Source organism: Cydia fagiglandana, chromosome 4 (genome assembly GCF_963556715.1).
Source record: "Cydia fagiglandana chromosome 4, ilCydFagi1.1, whole genome shotgun sequence".
NCBI classification, from domain to species: Eukaryota; Metazoa; Arthropoda; class Insecta; order Lepidoptera; family Tortricidae; genus Cydia; species Cydia fagiglandana.
In genome coordinates this window covers 1923567-1930755 of record NC_085935.1, presented here as the reverse complement: position 1 = coordinate 1930755, position 7189 = coordinate 1923567, and the positions used below count along the sequence as shown (strand labels likewise).

Here is a 7189-nt window from a genome sequence, read left to right as displayed (position 1 = left end):
TTTTCGTTACAATGTTTAATTGCTTCATTGAAATGAGTACAAAACTGATTTAAATTGTGGTTATTTCTAGATATTGGTCAAGGGAAATTCGGTCAGAGAAATTGAACTGTGACCCGCCAGAAATATAATCAATGCATCAAGGTGTTTTTTATTGGTAATTTCCTATTGTAATTAAATGAATGATAATGAGTTAATGCCAAGTACGTTCTCAATTATTGTTGTATCAAATTTAAAGTTGTAGGGTCTGTGCGGAAAGAGAAGAGTCGTGAATCGTAGGGGAGCCCATACATTTCACGACTCTTCTCTTTCCGCACAGACCCTACACTCTATCTACATACACTTTTTTAATTAGATTTGTGGCGAACCTTTTTCGGTCGCTTACCTCCGCCTGCGAAGCAGGCCGCTAAGTCGACAATTCATATTAGGTGTCACTTGGATTGTAAAAGATTGATTCTTGTAATGTCAGAATAAATTGAATACGCTTTAATTTTACTTGGTTAATTATTCCTTTGAATCTTAAAATAGGAGTCCCACAGCTGGTGACCCCGACGTGATTTATTAGATTTATTTAAAATTCTAAAAACTTTTTTCTACTGACGGATATGGCTTGACAGACTGACAAAATAAATTACTATAAGACATAAATAGGAATATAAAACTAAAACATTATAGATTTATTTAATGTTATGTTTACCCAGATACTTTTGTATGTCTTTCCAAGTGTCCTAAAATTTTTATCTCAATTCCTTTACCGTGTTTCATACACTTTGAATGACGGTAACCAAAGGGTAAAACGGGACCCTAATTACTAAAACTCTGCTGTCCGTCCGTCCGTCCGTCCGTCCGTCTGTCACCAGGCTGTATCTCGCGAACCGTGATAGCTAGACAGTTGAAATTTTCACAGATGATGTATTTCTGTTGCCGCTATAACAACAAATACTAAAAACAGAATTAAATAAAGATTTAAGGGGGCTCCCATACAACAAACGTGATTTTTGACCGAAGTTAAGCAACGTCGGGCGGGGTCAGTACTTGGATGGGTGACCGTCTTTTTGCCTTTTTTGCATTATGGTACGGAACGGAACCCTTCGTGCGGTTTTTTTTCTATTGCGATCGGAAGAATATTCTCAAATCTAAAAAGTGTAAAATGGACCATAAACGTCTCTTTCGATTTTCGTGATAAATTGGTATATTTATAAAGCGCTAACAAAAATCTATGTTCGCATTAGGCGTGGCCCGGACATCCGAGGATGTGCGCAGACGCCGGTACCTGCATTGTCGGAGCATGCGCAAATAGATCTTGCCATAAACGCGCACAGGACCGGACTCGGCGCTGCTGGAGAACTCCAGCATTTTTTTAGAGAAAAGAGCGATTGTTAGCAATACTGTTAATATAAAAAAAAAAAGTTGTATGTTCTACTCTACCTTAAATAACAGCCGTAACAGGTAAATTTTTGAATTAATTCGGAAAGAAAAAGTTAACAATTCAATGAGTTTTCAAATGGCTGTTACGGCTGTTCTACTTGGCGATGCCTGACCAGTTATACACACATAGAAATTCCACAGCAGTAGGTACGATAAAAAATGTGACTATATCCTTTTATACGTATCTACATAAGGTACATCCTTCAAGTACTTTTAGGTTTTGGGTCAATTCAGCTAATTTGCAAATAACATGTAAAATTTTATCTGGATTTACCCAAACACAAGACTAAGCAGGAAACGTCTAATGGGCGTCATAATCTCGAGACTTTCAGTAGGTTTCGACATAAAAATAACTAAACTATTTTATTAAGGAAATCAGAAACCAACTATTTATACATTCATAGACACAAATAGTTTTTGGAGCCAGGCCGAGTCGAAAATTAAAATGCGCATTCGAAGTTGGCAGCGAAAAAATTCAGAAATCGGAAATATTTAACGTAAATAAGAACGTACTGTGAACTTTTGTATGAACGCCCCCACCACGAATAATTAATGACGTAGAGACAAAAAGCAATTGCCGTCTCACAATTATACAAAGAATACCAGAAGACAGTTGAAAATCTTTTCAGTCTCTGTCGTTTCGCGTCTGTGACTACTTCTAACCTTACATCCTCAAAATGCTGAACGCCTCGGAAGGTACCAACCTAGTGGCGACCTATTGCATCTTGCTCCTGCTGCTGGTATCCTTGTGGCTCATGTATTCGGCGTTCTAACACCCACATGTGAGTAAAAATACATTTTGCCACTCAGACTAAATACGGTACGCTGGATCAGAACAGATTTGTGAAGCGATGCGTCTATAAAGTTCTAGAGCTTGATTGTAAGACATTGGACCGCGTTAAGGCTCAAGGGGCCCACTGATTACCAGTGGCCGGACGATATCGGCATGTCAGTGTCAGGTGTTCGGAACTGTCACCTTTTGCGTTTAACTAATGTCGTCCCGGGAACTGGTAATCAGTGGACCCCTTAAGGGAGACGGGGCGAGAATTGGTATACCAGTATAGTGACATTGCCGACTAATTTATTTATTTTCCTTTCTATTGCTCTTGTATAATTCAAGCGATAGAGAGGCAAATAATGTTTTCGATTTTGAAGAATAGTCCATTGAGGGTCAAACTTAATCAGCCGATTGATCGAATAACACACTGTGTAATGCAACTCGAGTGCGGGGTCTCATACTGCCAAAATGTGCCTTTTTATATTCTACTGGTCAAGATCGTATGGTCTAGTAAAGATCTTAAGAGAATAGTTGAATCGCCCCCATTCATTTGCTTTACTCGTCATAGTGGAGATCTTTCTCGAGTTTTGTCCATTGTCTTTGGTTTAAGTGCTTAGTGCTCTACCTGTAACCGTTTTATAAACCAATATGGTGGCTATATCTGTAGGTATATAACCATCATGTTCGTTTATAAAACCGTATCTATAGACGGTGTTGTACTATTTTAGGCTTTTATAAATAAATCGCTTTGTGGGATTAACCGTGCGTACTGTTGCGTTACCCGTGATTAATAGGAAAAATCCCCTCTTTAAAATTTACGCTCGAAAAACGCCCAACACAATGTACGGGGTTACTAAGAGGCGCGTCTGTGTTAAACTCTCTAGGAGCTCCTGTGATAGACAATTACGAAGTATGAGGTACTTAGTATCAACAATCCCTTATTTAAGTAACACTTCAGATCCAGGAAGATGTGTCTGATATTTATAGATGACTTCGATCTTGACCTCTGTGAGTGGAGTCATGTTTCTATTATTAGTTTGTCTATTTTTCTACGAATTCTCTTAAAACTTTTATTGAGCGTTGCGTAGGTAGGTATGTGCCGACGGCGTTTTTTTAACGCAGCACGAATTTGTTTCACTGACAATAGAACATTTTTCTTTTCCTCGTCTAAACAAGTAAGTAGAGACGTTGAAAATAATTTGATAAATTGCACATTGGTCGAAAAGCTATATCCATGGCGACGTTGGAGAAAATCAAGGTCTTATCAACGTTTAATCATTTTTAGCAATTTTGATTAACATCTTTTACTGGCTATGACGCTTTATTTGGTCTTTAGGAGGCCTTTTGCCAATAAGTGGCACACAGACACAAATAAAAAATACGCAAGAACTGTAGAAAAAAATGAAATTTACTTTACTGTCTGAAATAAACGATTATTACATGAAGCTTTATTTAATATGGCATGAACTTGTAGAATGAAGATTTTTTATTTATGTATAGTTTCAATTAAGGTCTTGGGAACCTGTGTTTAGTCCCTAACCTTCAAACAGTAAATTTTTGTAATAAGTACCTACGAGTCAGCTTTGCTTACCTATACCGATCACGTCGACCAAATTGCACAGCGAAAAAGCATTATTTTGTGCAAGTCAGAATTTTATGAACAATTTTTTTGAGGGACTATTAAAAATATTTAAAAACCCAAGTGAGGCCCTGTGCTCCACGAAAAGCTCCAGTAACGAGCGTAAACCACAGTCCATCGCGAGCAGTAGAGATTACCAACATGCAGCAGGAAACTGTGAATCTCGCGGCCACCTACATGATCCTCGTGGTCCTACTGTTCTTCCTCTGGCTTATCTACTCTACTGTGCTCTGATGTGAGTTTAGGTGGTTACTTTTATATTTGTGTGTTAAAACTATGCCCAAGTCAGGCTCTGCGCCATGCCGAAATTTCCACTAGGTAGGTAACTATGTATGTATAGCACAGTCCATAGAATGCTCAAGTAGTTTATGCCACAGTTCATCGCGGGCACTGGTGGTTACGGCTGTTACAATGCAAGTCAACGCCGAGACAGTGAATCTCGCGGCCACCTACATGATCCTCGTGATCCTACTGTTCTTCCTCTGGCTTATCTACTCTACTGTGCTCTGATGTGAGTTTAGAATGTTTAGATGTATTAGTTTAACTTAATTTAATAGCGGATAAAACTATACCTAAGTCTGGCCCTGTGGTGCACCGAATTTTTTAGTACCTACTCGTAACGTATACCACAGTCCATCGCGGGCACTGGAGGCTACCAACTGTTTCCAGTGATACTTTTTACTATTTCGACAGATCTTTTCCAATAAGGATACAAAGCTATTGTTATATAATGCAAGTCAACGCGGAGACAGTGAACCTTGCCGCTACGTACATGATCCTTGTGCTCCTGCTCTTCTTTCTGTGGCTTATCTACTCTACCGTGCTTTGACGTGAGTTTAGCTGTTTAACCGACAATAGGGTATTTGACTAGGTACTACAAGGAACTGTCAAAACGATTTTGTTTCTTTTTACTCCTCTGTGTTTTGATGCGAGTTTAGTTGTTTACTTGATTGCAATTTGTTTTAATGTGCCTCGTGACACTTGCCCCCGTCTTGTAACCGCCCCATAACAAATTTGCCGTATCTACACAAAGTAATTTTCACCACACCAGCTCGGAAAGAATTACTTTGCACTTCAAAAACGAATAGCAAAGTTGCATTTTATCCATTTTAGCCATGTGAGGCAAAGTAATCAAATGCAAATTTTGAGTTGTTTCCTTATGTTTGCTGGTAGAATATTTATGTTATAATAAGAATATAAAACTAAAACTAACCACAATTAAAATAACTAAAACTAAAAATTAAAAATACCTATCAAAATTAGGTAGAATTTACTTTTAAATGATGATTTTGGATGATAAATATTTAATAACATTCATTTGGATTTGATTTGGTTTGATTTTGTTTGATATTTTACATTTAATATTTGCTTCGGGTTGGTGTGGTGAAAAATTTTGTGTTTCACTCGGGGGCAAATTTTGTTTAACCCTCGTGCTTTGAAACCCTCGCAACGCTCAAGATTCCATTTCGAACCACTCGCTACGCTCGTGGTTCAATTTTGGAATCTTTCGCTTGCTCGGGATCATTATTAGCACGAGCGGTTAAACAACAACTTTGCCCCCTTGTAAAACAAATAACTATTTCATGCAACTACTGTCATATTGTCACCAAAACAAATAGCAGCAAAAAAAAGTTGTATACCTCCAACTCCAAGTGCGCCACCCTGTACCTAGTATGGCTAGTATCTAGTTTGGATACTTTGGATCCCATCTCTGATCTTTATTTATAGTAAATGTTACATGCGATAATTTGGAACTAGGTCAATTTGCGTAAGATTGTGCCTATACATAATAGTTAGGAGCCTACACATATGCAATGCACTCTGTAACAATCATTTGAGATTTTCACATACATGTTCGATTTAGAAACGTGTTAAATTTTTGATTTACCATAGCCAAGTCGGCAGGGACAGGGACACTGCCTAAGCCCGTGGTCCTAAGTTCGAATCCCAGTAAAAGTACTACCTATCCACAACAATTGATTGAGCACACTTCGGGATTTGGTCGATGTTTAAAAAAATAAGTATACTAAGTAAGTAGGTTCTTACTATTATTTATTTATTTCAAAGTTTTCCGAATGCCAACAATGAATGAAAAATTAGGTTTTACCGCGCACTTCATACGAACAATGTTAAAGAATTTAACGCACTGATTTTTGTGGCATTTCTTTTCTTCGTTGATCTATTTTGGCTAACGTTAAACACATCTGTACCCAAAATTTTGAAATTAAATTTTCATCCTAACTTAGATAACCACTTTGACCAATCGCATCAAAATGTAAAATAACGTCGGTGTCCTTCCGTATTTATAACTTGGTGGTGGGCGGCACGGCGTGTTGTCCAGTGTCCAGTGGATTAGTCCAGCGATCAGTTGCCAGTCTAGTTGACCGTCGCCATGCCTAACGCGGAGACCACTAACCTCATCGCCACCTACCTTATCCTGGTGCTGCTGCTGGCTAGCTTGTGGCTATTATACTCTGGATTATTCTAAAAATGTAAGTTAGATTTTTTTCTCTTTTCTCCTAAAGTCTATTTTAGGGTTACATACCAAAAGGGTAATTATTCGGTTATGGTGCTACTCTGTCCATCTGCCACATGGCTAAATATCTCGAGAACTACTTACGCTATCCGAGCCTTTATTCAGATATTTATGAGCACCTTGGCCGTTCCAATATCCGATGGCTACTGTACTCGAAAACTGTAAGTTTTTTTAGATACCTATCTATTTTAGAGTCACGTAAACTCATTTTTAGTCCATATGGATTGGCGTGCCCCTATTATTTAGATTAGGTCAGTATAATAGGCTCTGAATATTCCATTCATGACAAATTACGTTACCTTATTTTAGTGCTACTAAACTCAATAGGTAGCATATAAGGAACTAGTTTAGTGTGCGACCGAAGTAGCATTTTCAGTTTTAAAGTCAATAACTTGTAACTGCAATAGGTACATAAGTACACTCTGGAATAGTTTTAGGACTAAATGTGTTGTTAAGACTGGACCTGCCTTTGAGTCCTCTGATTTAAGTCTGTTTTTCAGCCTAATAGTCTTCAAGTCTACACTTGACTTGTTAGCCTTGTGCTTGCTTTACTTTGGTCTGGATTATGATAATGATAATAAGTGTAAGTTCCCTAAAAAATCGTAATTATATATAGATATCCGTGTAACAGACAGGAGTACCTACCAAAATGGGTTATGTTTCTTAAATACACTTGAAACTTAATTTGAAGACAATTCGACGACGTTATTAACGTGTAAATAACTTATTCTAATACAGATTTATTAAATTTATGACATAAATACTTTCCCATGATCGATAATATGATTTTTATTACACGGCAAACACAAAT

The 7189-nt window shown here is 37.7% G+C and overlaps 1 long non-coding RNA gene across 1 annotated transcript in view; it reads left to right on the top strand.

The window, feature by feature from the left end:
* The first annotated feature begins 1763 nt into the window (after positions 1-1763).
* LOC134663464 (uncharacterized) overlaps positions 1764-7189 on the top strand; it is a 31941-nt gene continuing 26515 nt past the window's right edge. Inside the window, exon 1 of the long non-coding RNA XR_010098144.1 lies at positions 1764-2207. This is a non-coding gene — a long non-coding RNA (uncharacterized LOC134663464). The remainder of the gene's footprint in view (positions 2208-7189) is intronic.